General features: G+C 38.2%; 1 protein-coding gene across 1 annotated transcript in view; it reads left to right on the top strand.

The window, feature by feature from the left end:
* tom1.S (target of myb1 membrane trafficking protein S homeolog) overlaps nucleotides 1-15,983 on the top strand; it is a gene marked incomplete at its 5' end in the record, with an annotated part of 58,338 nt that overhangs the window by 28,088 nt on the left and 14,267 nt on the right.

The raw sequence follows: 15,983 nt of genomic DNA, 5'->3' as shown, positions 1-15,983 counted from the left end.
TGAAACATCTTATTGTTGCCTCCCTCATTATGATTAGGGACTTATTTGTATTAGAGCAGAAACATGAAGGGGTGAGCTTGACAGTTTATATAGGTATGCATAGGAGTTCAGTGGGATAAAAAGAGGAGCAGGGGAGAAGAATGTAAGTATGAATATAGGAAAACATTATTGGACAGAGAAATTAAGAGCATACAGCAAATGGAAAAGGAGACTAAGTTGCATACTAGGAGAGAACAGAAATGGGTTAGGGTAGAAGGTGAAAGCAGAATATAAATTGGTGGGAGGATTGGGTACAGACAAATATTGAGCATGAAAATAAGACAAATGAAAAGTGGAGCTAGGAATATCAAATTGACAGGCTAAGAAAACAGGGTAAGACAAGTAGTGATAATAATGTACAAAGAAAATGGATTTGGGAGAGAGATGAAAAGAAAGACAAGGAATAAATGGAAAGACCTTTTTATGTTGGCACTCCCCAGTGATTTAAACATCCCAAGTCCTTTAAAGGTGACCTACCCTTTTAATAAAGCCATTTTCATTTAAAAGTATGTTATTATAATTATGGATGCACAGAATCCACTATTTTGGATTCGGCCGAACCCCCAAATCCTTTGCGAAAGATTCGTCCAAATACCGAACCGAATCGGAGTTCTAATTTGCATATGCAAATTTATGGTTGGAAGGGAAAACATTTTTTACTTTCTTGATCTGTGACAAAAAGTCACATGATTTTCCTCCCCGTCCCTAATTTGCATATGCAAATTAAGATTCGGTTCGGCCTGGCAGAAGGATTCGGATGAATCTTAAACCTTGCTTAAAAAGGCAGAATCCTGAACCCAATCCTGGATTCGGTGCATCCCTAACTATAATGTAGTGTTTTAGCCTGTAACCTTCATGAAACCCAAACCTAAAACACAAATGTTGTCCATACGTGTCTGTAGTGAGCAGTGAGAGGTGTATAGGCTAATTTTGACCCCCACTTTTTTACACCTGAACATAGCAGTTGTCAAAATGACCCTTATGCCATATGGATAATGCATAGTGCTCCAGGTTACAGGAAGGGTTATGGATAATATATTGCTTGTCTGTATTAAAATAAACAGGATTTACTAACATCTGACACTAGGTGGCAAAACACATCAAAAATAGGAAGCAAAGTATGGAGCATTGATACTTCTGATTCATATGAACCTGCTTGTGGTAACTTGCATGGCATGCGTGTTATTGTTCTGCTTTCTGGCAAGTAAACTGCATCTCTAGCATATACACCACTGAATGTGTCTTCTAGTTTATTATAAATCTTGGTCGGTGGCAGCTGCATGTGATGTTAATACACATAGGAGGTGGTGGTAACTCCAGGGTACCCCTGCGGCAATAGGCGCAGCCAGTGCCTCATTCTGAACATAAAAAATGCCGGATTTCTAGGGCGGGCATGCCTAGCGCCCACACAAATGACTAGGCACAAATGACTGCAGGAAATTGCAGATGTTAATGAGATTTAAACATTTTTGTACTTCTATGGCTGTGGCCCATTGCTCCAGTGAGGGTCAGAGAGCTGATAGATGTTATCAGACAGCACAAGTTTGTCATGGAAGAGATTGTTAGTGCAATGTCCTGCCTTCATGTGTGAGTGTCTTGTCTAATCTCGCCAACTAGTAACGCTAGCATTAATTTTGGGTAACTCTATCTACTCGGCATTCTACTGTACTTAATGGGGAACTCTGGCTTCCAAACCAAAATGTGTTGAAGAGACCCACATAACACAGAAACCCCTAATATATCCATCACAGTTACCTGCTTCAAAAAGTATGAATAAATGCTATTTTCTATGCTGAAATCCAGCTGTTTAACAGTTCTTCTCTTTCTGCATCATTTGAAATCCTGGCAGGGAAGGAGGGACTAAACACTGATGTTACAATTTGTAACAACTTCTCCACAGTTTACAGACAGCATGCGGGAACTACATAATCCACAATGCATTGCTCTATGATGTTCCATTCCTTATTGAAATCATGTGTGCAGGGAATTGTGGGGTTTGGAAGATGCAGGCTGAGGACAGCTGGCTGTTGATACAAAGAACCAGTAGTCTGTCAGCTCAGCAAAGTAGTCAGACAGATCAGAAGGAGAGCAGGGGGCTAGGCTTAGGGAACTGTTCCAAACCATTGAAAATCATCAAAAGTCTGTATATTGCTTAGTTGATGTATATTGCAAAGTTGCTTGAAATTGTTTCTTTTCAAAAAGCATAAGTTGTGTTTGTGTGGAGTTCCCCTTTAAAGAAGCCAGTGTTATCATTAGGAAAGAAAGGTAAGGCAGATTGGAAGGCTGGTATTTTTCCAGAATATGTGGCAAATGGCAGCAGACATTAAAGTGTGCCATTCTGATGTCATCTTGTTCACTTTGGGCCGTGTACCGGTAAGCCCAACCAGCATCTACTAACTAACATATCTGGCCTTGGCTGCCCCAGAAGAAGCTGGAGGGGACAGTTGTCATTGTCCACCACCTTTATCTGCCGTATGTACTAGTGTCTCAGAGGATCAATACCATATCACTGGTGCAGAGGTATTGTAAAAAGCCAACCGCAGAAGTGTGTTGTCTTGAGAAACCAGTGTCTTGAATAATGCGTTGAAGTTGAATATAAAATTGTGCCTATAACCATATGCACTTTGGCATTAATGTTGCATGACCAGGAAAGCATGCACATCTAATTTAGTGGGAGCAGTGAAGAAAATGTAAAGAGGAGTATGTGCAGGGTGCTCTATGCTATATATTTTAAATTACATTTTAATTAAGATCTGTATATCTGTATGGGGTACTTCTTGCCCTAAGCATGGGACTGCTTAATATCAGAACCCTATAGTGTGCCAGGACTCTCTGTTGTGATCTGATGTAACCCTTTCTGTTAACACATTGGAAATTGTCAAACACAATAGCTTATGTTAGTTTTGCTCCAACATATTACATCTCTCATCATTAAGCATATTTGAATAGGACAGTTTATGGGCATATAGCAGCTTATGTATAAATACTCTGCCCCAGTCCTGTAACCCATAGCAACTAAACAGAGATTTGCTTTCATTGTTATAACTGCAATATACCAATTAAAAAAACAATAAGTTACAATATATTACAATAGTAGTGCTATATGGCCTCATGCGTAGAAGGCCCAATTGTACCAATTAAGTAGAATTTAATGAGTATGTTTACACTAGTGGATGCATGTCTGCTATTGGTTGGACTGGCACTGTACTACTTGCTGCTGGTAATGGATAATTCAGAAGTAGTGTGGGCAGTCACCGTGCATCACTACATAGGATAGCGGCAGAAGGCTAAACAGTTTGTTTGGATATGCTCTTGTATGCCTTCACTAGCACATTTCTTATTTTGTTGGATGGGGGCACTGAATCAGAAGTACATGCCTGTGGCGAATCTCAACAGTCTTGTCCTTAGCCAATGACGGCAACCCTTGAAAGTTTAAGTTTAAAGGGGTTATAAACCTCAAAATAAAAAGCTATCCCAGAGCCAGTAGTATATATCCTTGACACTTCATCTGGGTTCATTCACTGTAGAGCCAGTTCTATAATAAGACTCAGGGATGGGGGGTAGCACAATACATCCAAAGCTAAAATTGACCTGTAGAGTGTATTTTGATTCTATTTATTAATATGCTTAAATGATTGTGCACAAATGCAAAGTAGAGAGTGTCTTGAGAAAGTAGAGAACTGCCTTGAGTCTACACCGGCAGATCTTTTGAACAGATGTATTTGAACACAAATCTAGGAAAACATGGTGATATCAGGGGGGCTTTAAGAACCCTGGCCAAGAGAGCCCTTAATTTGAGACTAATATATGAGTATATTATCTGTAGTAAGATTCAATCAGGACATACCCCTGTACAGTTTTTAGTCAAGGAAACTGTCATGTTGGTAAGCCATGAACCAGGGGAACTCTGTCTTCATGTGCATTTTCTGCCATTTAGTTGAATTTGGTTTTCAGCCCGGTCCTTACCTACTCAGATCCTGATAGGTTTTGACTTCCAGTATTCCCACAATGGCAGAAGACGGTGCCAAACACAGTTTAAGGTATCATAAACGAAATTTGACAATAACAGAGTTGTGCATGGTGAGTATTCAACAAAATAGGCACTTTAGTATTAAATGAGTGATGTTGGGCTGGCGGCGAGTAGGCAAGGTCCAAAGTGATAAAACAGCATTAGGCAGGCACAAATCCGGAACGTCCAACAGAAGTAGAATCCAAGAGCCAAAGTGTCCCTGCACGACGCGAAACGTGTCAGGCATTATCCTTTTAGATGTAATGTAAAATAAAGTATTATATTTTTTTATACTCAATTTTTGGCTCTTGGATTCTACTTCTGTTGGACGTTCCGGATTGGTGCCTGCCTAATGCTGTTTTTTTGGGAGTTACTCCCCTATGCTGAAGGTCTGGGGCATGAGCACCCTGACCCAACTGGGAAAGCGGTAAGCTTATCCTAATGATACACTAGATTTATGCTTTTCGTGATATTTTGGTTTATTGTATAAGGTCCAAAGTGAGTGTAAAGTTAATCAAACAAAGAGGACATAAGAAGTAAAAGCAATGTAAGTCAGAAATTTGGATTCATTTTACTTGTCTAAGTCTATAGTTCTGTAAATGTACTTTACAGCTGATACTGAGAAGTGGCACATCTCAGAACATGTTATAACGTAATTGTTTGGTTCTGAAAAAGTCAAGGAATCTTTGTGTTGAATGAAAGAAATTGTAAAGTGTTCGTATTTTGAGTCGTTGCAGCCATTGATGAAAATAATAAGGATTTATTGCAAATAACACATCTTGAAAGGCTTATGGATATGCATGTTCTTACATATTCATCCCAATGAGAGAAATGGTGATGGGTATGCTTGTAGCCAGCATTCAGTACACAGCCATTCTAAAGCAATCCACTCAATAAAAGCTGCTTTGGCTCACAGACAATAGAATATGAGTTGTGTTTTCCCCCAGTGATTTACCTGTCTTTTTCCTATTTTAATCTGGCCATGGAGCCCAGTCTGAATTGCAAATGAATGTATAAGTGACAAGCATTCTGGTAACATTCACAGGCTGGAAGAACTCTGCCTATGCGACAAAAGCTTCTTACTGCGCTTTCCCATTTTTAATTTTTTTAAATTCGTACGACACAATTTATATTTATGACTCTTGTCATTGAAAATGCCAGTTTTGGTGATTATTCACATAGTCGACTTGAAACGGGTGACATTTAAGAACTCTGACTGATTGATTACCGTTTCATACTTGCTCTTTTGTGGCCCTTTTGAGATGTAATGCCATTATTAAAACAGAAAGGATTGTGAAGAAGGGCTATTTTGCCTGCAGCAGGTTCACGGCAAATAGCACGATACTTCATATTTCACATTATGTTAAGCACTCGGCCTCACTTTCTATAGTATGTGGATACATATCAATGACCGGGAATAATATTCAAAGCAGTTCCTGGCATTTCAAGTACACAGAGCCCCAAACAGCCCCCCCCCCAGCCCTTTAAAGCAGCCCCTCTGTCCTTTTCCCTGAATACAGATCTGCCAATCTGGGCCTGTCATTGCCCTCAGGGCTATATCTTTGTTTGCAAACATTATTTAAATACAGGTATGGGATCTGTTATCCGGAAACCTATTATCTAGAAAGTTCCAAGGGCTCAATTTTCAAGATTTTTTAAAAATGATTTCCTTTTTATCTGTAATATTAAACCAGTACCTTGTACTTGATCCCAACTAAGATATAATTAATCCTTATTGGAAGCAAAACTATTTAATGTTTATATGATTTTTTAGTAGACTTATTATCAGTAGACTTATACTAATATCCCATACCCCCTAACCTACATAGACCCCCCTCCCTTCACCCCCCCCCCTAGCCAAGGTGGTACCTTTGCGAAATCCACCTAACTCTTTACTTACTTGCAGATTCTGTCCAGCAGAGTTCACAGGCGTCATCTTCAGCCAATTCGGTAATCTTTGGGTCTTTTCCAGCTCTTTGGCAATTTACATGACTTTCGGCGCATGCGCAGTTGTCACTAAACACAATTGCTCCAACTGCGCATGCGCCGATACGACACTTACTTCCCGAAGATTACCAAAGAGAAGAAGATGGCTGCCGTGAAATCTGATGCCCTGAATCTGCACCGAGGGGTAAGTAAAGAGTTAGGGGCATTTAGCAAAGGTACCACCTAGGCTGGGGGAGCAGGGAGGGGGTCTATGTAGGGTAGGGGGTTAGGGGATTTTATTAGGAAGGGTTTACTTCTCCTTTAAAGTAGAAGTTCCAAATTACATAAAGATCCATTATCCAGAAAACCCCAGGTCCCAAGCATTATGGATAACGGGTCCCATACCTGTATGTGAGGGTGATCTAGTGGTGTCCACCACACTAGAGGGATTGTTTGACATCTACATTTACATTGTTTGGAAAGTCCGCACCCTCTGGTACATTTTCATAGCAGGAAAAGACCCCAACATTTGAATTGATAAGGTTATTACAAGGTTGTACCAGGTCTGTTTAAATGAGAAGAATATAAGATAGGATCTTATATAATGAAATAAATCCTGCTACAAGGGCTAACAAATAAATCTTCATATTGTTTTAAGAGGGATAAAGGTCATGACAATTGCATGCTTTTACTGGCTAAGTCGCTGACCAGTTTATTTTATACAGAGCTCCATTGGGGCATTTCACACATAGTACATGTTATTAAAAGTAACACCTTTTACTCTTAGAATGATGTAGAGAGTGATATTCTAAGACAATTTGCAATTGATTTTCATTTGTTGTTTATTCAGCAGCTCTTCAGTTTGTGATTTCAGCAATAACCATAAATTTGTAGCCACTCAGACCATTTGTTCCGAAAGCTTGAAATAGTCAGAAAAAAAAATAGTTTTTTTTAGATGGGGTCAGTGATCCCCATTTGAAAGCTGGAAACAGCCAGACGGAAAATCATTCAAAATATGTAAAAAAAAAATAAGGCCAGTTGAAAACTTGCTCAGAATTAACCATTCTATAACATCATAAAAGTTAACTTTAAGGTGAACCACCCCTTTCATCAGTACCCTTATTTTTATTTTCACTTGGTGGAGTTTTATAGTTCATATGGAGATAGGGAGTGAAATTTACACCAGGGGGCAGATTTATCAAGGGTCAAATTTCGAAGTAGAAAAAGCGAATATCGAAGTCGAAGTTTTTTTTATATCGAATTTGGCCATTTGCGGTTGAGGTAAAATCGTTCGATCGAACGATTAAATCCTTAGAATCGAATGATTCGAAGGATTTCAGCGATCTATTGAACGATTTTACTTTGACTTTCAAAAACTTAGAAAACTGCTCTAGAAGGCCCCCATAGGATAACATAGCACTTCGGAAGGTTTAATTTGGCGAAGTATTGAAGTCGAAGTTTTTACTTCGAATCAAATTCGAAGTATCCAAAAAAATTACTTTTTTTGAAAAATTTATATTTTGAATTTTTTTACTTTGAAAATTCCCTCTAATTCACTTCGACCCTTGATAAATCTGCCCCCAGGTGTCGGTAACAACCCAAGTAATCCACACATACATAGAACTCAAAACAAATCAGTCCATAAATGTATTTATATGTAATAAATTGGAATGACACAGGGAATAACCATTGAACAAATGAAGAAAAAAAGGTGCAAAAAGACATGGAAAGCCAAGAAACCTGCTGAAATCTGTTCGTATTTAGAAAGCAATCCTGCCCCCTATCAGAGCAAATTAATATCAGCTGGTTTAGTCCTAATTGATTAGCAAGGTATCACACATGAAGCATCTCATGATGGGTAAAAACAAAGAGCTCTCTCAAGACCTTCACAACTTTGTTGTTGCAAAACATACTAAGCTTCTGTATGTTCCACTGAGCACTGTTGGGGGCCATAATCCAGAAGTGGAAAGAATATAATTTCCACCTAAACCGGCCATGACCAGGTGCTCCTAGCAAGATTTCTGACAGAGGGAGTCAAAGTCGCAGAAAGCTTCAGAAAGACCTTGAGTTAGCAGGTACAGTTGTAATGCACTCAAGCAACATGGCCTCTGTGCATGCTCACCTCGCAAGACTCCACTGCTGTAGAAAAAGCATTTGGACAAGCCAATGAAATTCTGGGAGAATATAGTCTGGTCAGACTGAATTTTTTGGATGTCATTGCACACACGATGTTTGGAGGAGAAATGGCACTGCACATCACCCCAAAAACACCATACCAACACTAAAGTTTGGAGGTGGGAACATCATGGTGTGAGGATGTTTTTCAGCATATTGTACTGGCAGACTTTATATAATTTTAGGAAGGAAGGATGAATAAATGGAGAAATGTACTGGGACATTTTTGATAAGAATCTGGTGCCATCTATAAGATTGATGAAGATGAAACAAGGGAAGAAGTGCCCGGTGTTTGGGGCATGAAACGCGTCATTTGCTGTACACCCACCACAACTGTACCACCGTGTTTTAATGAAGCCACATTTCTAAAATTATCACTCTGGCCTCCCGTGGATGAGTCTGTCAGCACTGTGAGCGGGTAACAATAGTGTGTATGGCATTTAGAGGAACCCTGGTGAGTGATCTGATGAAGACCGTTTTAGGAAAGTTCTTGTGTTTTTAAGTGCTTTGTAAGAGATCTGCAGGGGCGTAACAGGGCCCGCAACCCCTGGGGGCCCTGCTGTATGGCCTGCACCCGGGCCCGACCCTCCTTCGTTACATTACTGGAGATCTCGACCTTGCCTTTGAATTTCGATCTTTTGAGCAGATTCATTTATTATATCACGTGCAGTGGTTACCCAGATTTGATATTTTTAAATTTATTTTTATTCCTATATATTTATTTATATATATATATATATATATATATATATATATATATATATATATATATATATATATATATATATATATATATATATATATATATAGCAAAAAAAACGCACTCACAGGACTTTTAAAGGTGCAAAATCAAAAAATGATCTTTATTTCAACGTTTCGGCTATTCACTTAAGCCGTCACCATAACCAGCACCTAGGCAAAAGCGTTTGTTATGTGTGCACCAGAGTTTGGACTATATATATATATATATATATATATATATATATTATAAAGCTTACAAACGATTGGGGGGAAAAATTCAAATTTTTAAGTAATCTCTAGGTGCTACTTTTCCAGCCCTGCTTGTAAGCTCCCAGTCCCACTGGCTTACTGAATTACACATGCATATAGAATTCTTTAGTCTGGATTGTGTACATGGCATGTCTGATGTCCTGTCATTTGCTTTTGCCATCAATGCTGAAGTCAATGCTTTTTCTACCCTCCTGCTGACTTTGTGAGGTGTTATGTTATTTGAGCCTTCAATCCCTAAGTAAGGTAGCCAGACCCAAATAAATTAACCAGAATATTGTGAAAAGGCAGCAATATACTGTATAGTAATGTGAAGGGTTCAGAAGGTAGAGGCTAGAGGTATTAATATGGTGGGAATAAAGTAGGGGTAGCTAGTGCTAATACTAATGTCGAGAAGAGTTTTATAGAGTAACGGTGACATCTGTCAGGGAAAATAGACTGATATTGCGGAGCGTGTACATGTGAACCGTGTGTTTGAGCAATATTTCTTGTGTTTATCTTTTAAAGTCAGATACAGATTTCCACACCTGCTGCAATCATCCCGTTCTTAAGCAAAATGAAAAACCTATTGCCAGGGGAAAAAGTAGAATTGTTGCAAATCCTAGAAATTACATACACAGAAATCATAATCTCCAACAGTCATAGACTCATATGTAGTGACGAGCAAAGTTTTTCGGCAGATTTTGCTGTGACAAAAACTCCCCAAGATGCCAATGTATTGGTTGCAAAAAAGGTTGCAAAGTTTGGAAAAAGTCACTGCAAAAAAAGCCCATTGACTTCACAAATTTTCACAGTTTGGCATTTATCCATGACGGGCATCAGATTTCCCCATCACTATTAATATCTAATGTACCTCTCTAAAATACAGTACAACAAAAACGTTTACAGAACTCGGATCTGAATTTTTGTATTAGCAGTGTAATTGCTGATAATTTGTTAAAACTGGCCTCAAGACCCAATTTTTTGGCAAGGCAAATTCCCAGGGGTAGGACACGTGCCGTTTGCAGATGCCCATGCACCTAGTCATTGTGTACAGACTTAATCTTGGGAAACTGTTGCTTTTTATTGATGACTTTGTGTCCCCCCCCCTTGGAAAATTTTGAGTGCATGCCCCTTGTTGCTGTAGAAACAAGGAATCCAGCATAAACAAGATGCAACTCCTGTACAGGGGAGACAAAACAATAGTAACCACAAATACAGTCTGACTATCAACTAATACAACTGCCCTTTGCCTTCCTGTCAGCCATTCCTGCATTAATGATGTACGTTATATTTATTTTAACTGTTTGCAACAGGATATTAAACCATGCTTCATGATTATGAATGTTTTATGTGTTTCTGCTTACGCACACAAGGCGTAAGGCCAGCACATACAGCTAACAGTGCAGAATTTTGTGTGAAAACACAAAATGTTACATTTATTCCGACACATTGAGCACACAGTTTTTTTAAAAATGCACACTCAAGTTTAACATGTACACACATAAAATGTTTTGGCACACTTAGCGAATTACAATTCGAGAGAAACGTGTTAATTATATCCATCTTTTCAGCATTGTGAGTCAATTGTACTATATGCTAGTTTTAAGGGTCAATTTTAATATAATTAAATGATAAAGTCAAATAAGAAAGTATTTGATCCCCAAGAGATTTTTATATACCAGATGTGCTCAAAAGCTCCATAGAATGTAGTAGGTAGAGAAGGTGTTATCCGGAAACTAGTTATCCAGAAAGCACTGAATTATGGGAAGGCCATCTCCCATAGACTCCATTTTCATCAAATAATTAAAATTTTAAAAATGGATTTCCTTTTTCTTTGTAATAATAAAACAGTACCTTGTGCTTGATCCAAAAATATATAATTAATCCTTATTAGAGCGAAAACAATCCTGTTGGGTTTAATTAATGTTTAAATTGTTTTTTTTAGTAGATCCCTTATCCAGAAAACCCCAGGTCCTGAGCATTCTGGATAACAGGTCCTATACCTGTATTATTGTTATTATTCTTGATATATAACAACATAGTCAGCACCACTTTATTTAAGTTGTACATATACCTACATATACCTCAGCCAGAGAGTTCTAGGACATTTTCAAAATGGACTGGCTGTGCGTCCATCGTTCCTTGTGAGCAAATATAAAAGATATTTTCATAGAAGCAGTTTATCAATCATTTTACTATAGAATCAGAAGTGACAGCAGTGTCAGTTAAACCGGCAGTCTGGAAGGCAGTGTTGGCAGTGAAAATTATTGTGTCATAACTATCATACTCCTAAATAAGAAAATCTACTCATAAATCAGATTGCCTTGCTGTACAGTGATTGATGCGCTTAATGTGTCCACGGATGTCAGAGCTCAGTCGTGTCTTGCAAGCAAATTGCAGTGCTTCCATCTATTGTAAACAATAACTACAATTATTCTTTGCAGAATTCGTGGGAATTTTTAGAATGCTGACCATAAATGAGACAAAAATAAATTATAGAAAAAGGATATACATAGTGCATCACCTTCTTTAATTGCACAAACTACTAGTATTTTGGGTTATTCTGCAGAGCAAATCCTTATCCCTTTCTATCTTCAGCCCTCTCTCTGAGGTCTCATGTGACAACTAGCATCAAACACTGGCAATAAAAATGGCTGCCTTTCTTAAAGGGACTATAACTCTTTTGAAAATAGCCATTTAATGCTTATTTAAAACTGTCTTTTCCTTTTTCAAAGGGGTAGGTTTGCCTTGGCAGTAGCCTAAAACTTACCATACACGAGCCAACTTTAAGCTGCCAGTATGCCCCTTTAACCTGGACAAACCTATGGATCTTAATATGTATGGTCAGCTTGACTGTAAACCACAGCTAGGGCTTTCTTGTCTGTATTCTGTTGACACTTGACAGAGATTTTTTTCTGGTCATATTCGAACAATAAAAGCATACAGGCATTTCAGGAACTTTTTAAGTAGCCCAAAAATATGGCCCAAAGTTCCCAATGGTGCTCTTGTAGATTTGCATTTATAATGCCTTTAGGTGCTTATGCCAGCACTTGTAAGATGTTTGTGCATTATTTTCTGGGCACCTATTGCCTGACAATTGCAGATCAATTTATTAGGATTTGTTTTTGAGTGCTTTGGTACTACAGTTCTAAGGCTATTTTTAACTGCAACATTGAAAGCATTCAAAAGATCTCCGTGTACCATTACCCTAAGGAGTTCATAAAGAAACTCTGCTCCAAATTGCTGTGAGGCAGTGATAAAAATACTGAAGAAACTGCATTTTCCACGGATTTTACCGAGGCACTTGCCTGTAAATTCAGAAACATTCATATTTATAAGTTACAAATTGTGTTAAAAACTGCAACTGCAAATAGCATGACAGGAAACCTCAATTAAGAGTCATTTAAGTTATCACTAGAGTTTCAAATTAAACTGGTGACAGCAACTCGGTTTCTCCGAAATTTTTGCCTTAATTCAGACAGGGGAAAAAAAAACCTCTGCCTTTAGTTAATCTTCTCCTATATGTTAACTCTTCACTTGATCATGCAAAGATTAAACAAATTCAATTAATAGCCAAGGTCTGGCTGTCATTCCTTATAAACCGCACTATCTTCAAGGCGTCAAGTATGTCCCCCACTGAAGATGTCAAACGTACAGGTCTATAATAGTTAAGCTCTCGCCATATTCCTTTTTTCATGTGAACAAATTTCTAATTGTGCCTCTAGCAAAAACCACATAGAAACTGTACAACAAGCAGTACTTGTAAGAACATCATTAACAGAGTAAAGGGTCTGCATCTTTCCTTGCTTACACACACATGCTTGTTTTTATATTCCTGTCAAGGAAAGGCACATGGAGCGTGCAAGTACTGAAAAATCTTTTAGTTTGCTTGATTAAATGAAAGAATGTAGGCAGTAAGCCTTTGAATGATCTTGTTTTTTTTATTTATACACGCTGAAAGCGATATGAGCAGAGAGGCAGCTCAATATGTTCTCGTCTGAAACACCGTTAATCTTTAAAGATCTGTCAACTCTGTATCTTTTGTTTGCCTTGGATAGAGATGCACAAGGAATACTGGTTCAGAGATTACGTGTACAGGTATGGGACCTGTTATCTAGAATGCTTGGGACCTGGGGTTTTATGGATAACCAATCTTTCTGTAATTTGGATCTTCATAGCTTAAATCTACTAAAAAAAATCATTAAAACATTTAATAAACCCAATAGGCTGGTTTTGCCTCCAATAAGGATTAATTATATCTTAGTTGGAATCAAGTACAAGGTAATGTTTTATTATTACAGAGAAAAAGGAAATCATTTTTTAAAATGTGGATTATTTGATTATAATACACAAAAGCCATGAATATCCTGTAAATTATATCCTTATAAACGGTGAGTTCTGATGTCATCAGTTATAAACGGTGAGTTCTGATGTCATTTCTGTCACATGAGTCACTGAAACGTGTGTATTATAATAAATAAAGTACCCCCAGTTGCAAAATATGAGGATATTAGAAGTTACCTCGTGTTTTTATATGGTCATGAAACTCCTTGGTAACTTATAATATCCTTATATTTTACAAGAGGGGGTACTTTATTCACTATATAATGGCATCTATGGGAGACAGCCTTTCCATAATTTGGAGCTAACTGGATAACAGGAGTCCGGATTATTGATCCCATACCTGTACAGTTAATATACAGTATATGCAATGCATCTCCCTTTTAGATAATTGATATCTCAGTTCACATAGTCTGCATAGTGAGGCTGATTTACTAAGGGACACAGCACACATGTTGATCCCATACACTGTCATAGTTTTTATGATGTGTTTTACTGGCATTCTGCATCTTTTTGTGAGGAGCCGGGAATTAGTAGCTGTAGATATTATTGCCCAATGTACTGATGCATGAAACACAAAGCTAATGTCATGCATTTCAGTGCTATAAGTTACTGAAATTGGCCCCTGTCACTTCCCATTGTGTGTTCAAAAGAGAATCAGAAGATCCAGTGCTGTCACTTACATGAGATTCCAATTAAACACAATAGGTTGTGGCTAGGGTTGCCACCTGCCCAGTAATTTACCAGCCTGGCCTGTAAAAATGAAGCTTGATCCCAATGTTATTAATAGGGAAAATGCATAAAAATATAGGAAGGCCAGTATTTTTTTCAAGAAAGTGTGGCAAACCTAGTTGTGACAGGAGACCGGGTTTGAAGGTTTGATATATTGTTTTTAAATGCTGAAAAACGCAGCAGGCCAAAGAATGACCCCTGCACCACAGATCTGTGGGCAAATGTGTTTCCCAGTTCCCGTTTTTGGGAGAGGGGCAAAATGGAAAACATGTATTAGCATATGGATAATTTCCTTCAACTTCTATAACATCTCTAGCTGAGGAGTATGGGAGGTGCAAGAAAAGATGGTAAAGGGTAATTTATGGAATAGCACATAGGTCTCATTAATGGATTTCTATAGTTTTGTGCCACATGACATGCTCTGCGCCAGGTCTGGACTGGGATTCAAAATAGGCCCTGCCATTACAGTACAAAGAAGCCCAAACATCCCCCAACAGCAGCTCAATAAATAGTGACTGTCTATGGCATCTTACAGCAGTCCCTCTGGCATTTGCCAGAACCCACAGATTTCCAGTCCGACCTGCTCTGTGCTTCATATTAATGATGGGTGCAGTTAGTTTGTATAGCAGGGGATGGTATTGAGATATGTAGTGCTGGTGCACTAATCCAAACTGCACAGGCACCATGTTTGCCCACAATAGCCCAGTGCTGCCTTAAAGAATGGCACCTGATCTCACTTGTGACATCATTAGCACAGCATCTCATTAGTATATTGTGCCCTGTTTAATATTAAATATAATGAAAAATGGTTCTGACTTTAATTCCAGTGTTGTTCCAGTGACAGAAGGAGAAAGTGATGCAGTTTAGCTGAATATTAGTTACCTGTATTAGTTGGCTATGGTTGGAATGATTATTTTCCGGCTATGGTATTCTTTGTTCTAGCATTAAAGGGAACCCCGCCAAATGTTAGTCTCCAACAATATTAAAACACCTGCACCAGTTTTTTTCTGGCAGGTGCAGGTGTTTTAAGATTATTTAAGACTTAATTTGGCGGGGTTCCCTTTAGTGCTATAACATTAAAGCACTGTCACATACCTCCCAACTGTCCCTTTTTCGGAGGGACAGTCCCTCTTTTGACAGCTCAACCTGCAGTCCCTCATTTGTACAGGAAAATCCCTATTTTCTATGCACTGAAGAGCCAGAAAAAGAAACAAAGTTTCTAACTTAATTGGCTTTTAGCAGAGATCACAGAACAGCTAGTAGGTGCAAATAAGATACTTTGTAACAATTTTCAGACACAAAAAAACAGTTTAGATAAGGAGAAATATTTTCAGACTTTCGTAACCTGACAAATTTTGTAAAATTAACATGGTAATTAGGGGGTGCGGTCACAGAAAGGGGAGTGGTCAAAAAAATTTGCTGCTCTACATACGTAAAAAAAATTTGTCCCTCTTTTTACTTCCAAAATGTTGGGAGGTATGCTGTCACCATGCTAAAGTTCTGATAATACGGTAGATATCAAATAATCCTTAAACCATATCCAACTAATAACTAATACTGGTAACCAAGTAGCTGGCAAATAATCATTCAACCATATTCATATCTCTCCTTAAAAAAGGTGACCGTTTATGTGAATAGTGTGAAAATGCCACTATTAGTAGCTATTAATGGTTGGGAGAAAATTTAATAAAAAAATTGGAGTTGTTTTTAATGACGCATTTTTAACCAGAAACAATGCAACAGAAATACACCATTCCCCTTGGTATTCCAG

Source organism: Xenopus laevis, chromosome 4S (genome assembly GCF_017654675.1).
Source record: "Xenopus laevis strain J_2021 chromosome 4S, Xenopus_laevis_v10.1, whole genome shotgun sequence".
NCBI classification, from domain to species: Eukaryota; Metazoa; Chordata; class Amphibia; order Anura; family Pipidae; genus Xenopus; species Xenopus laevis.
Note: the sequence above shows the minus strand (reverse complement) of the source record. Positions and strands in the feature narration are given on the sequence as shown.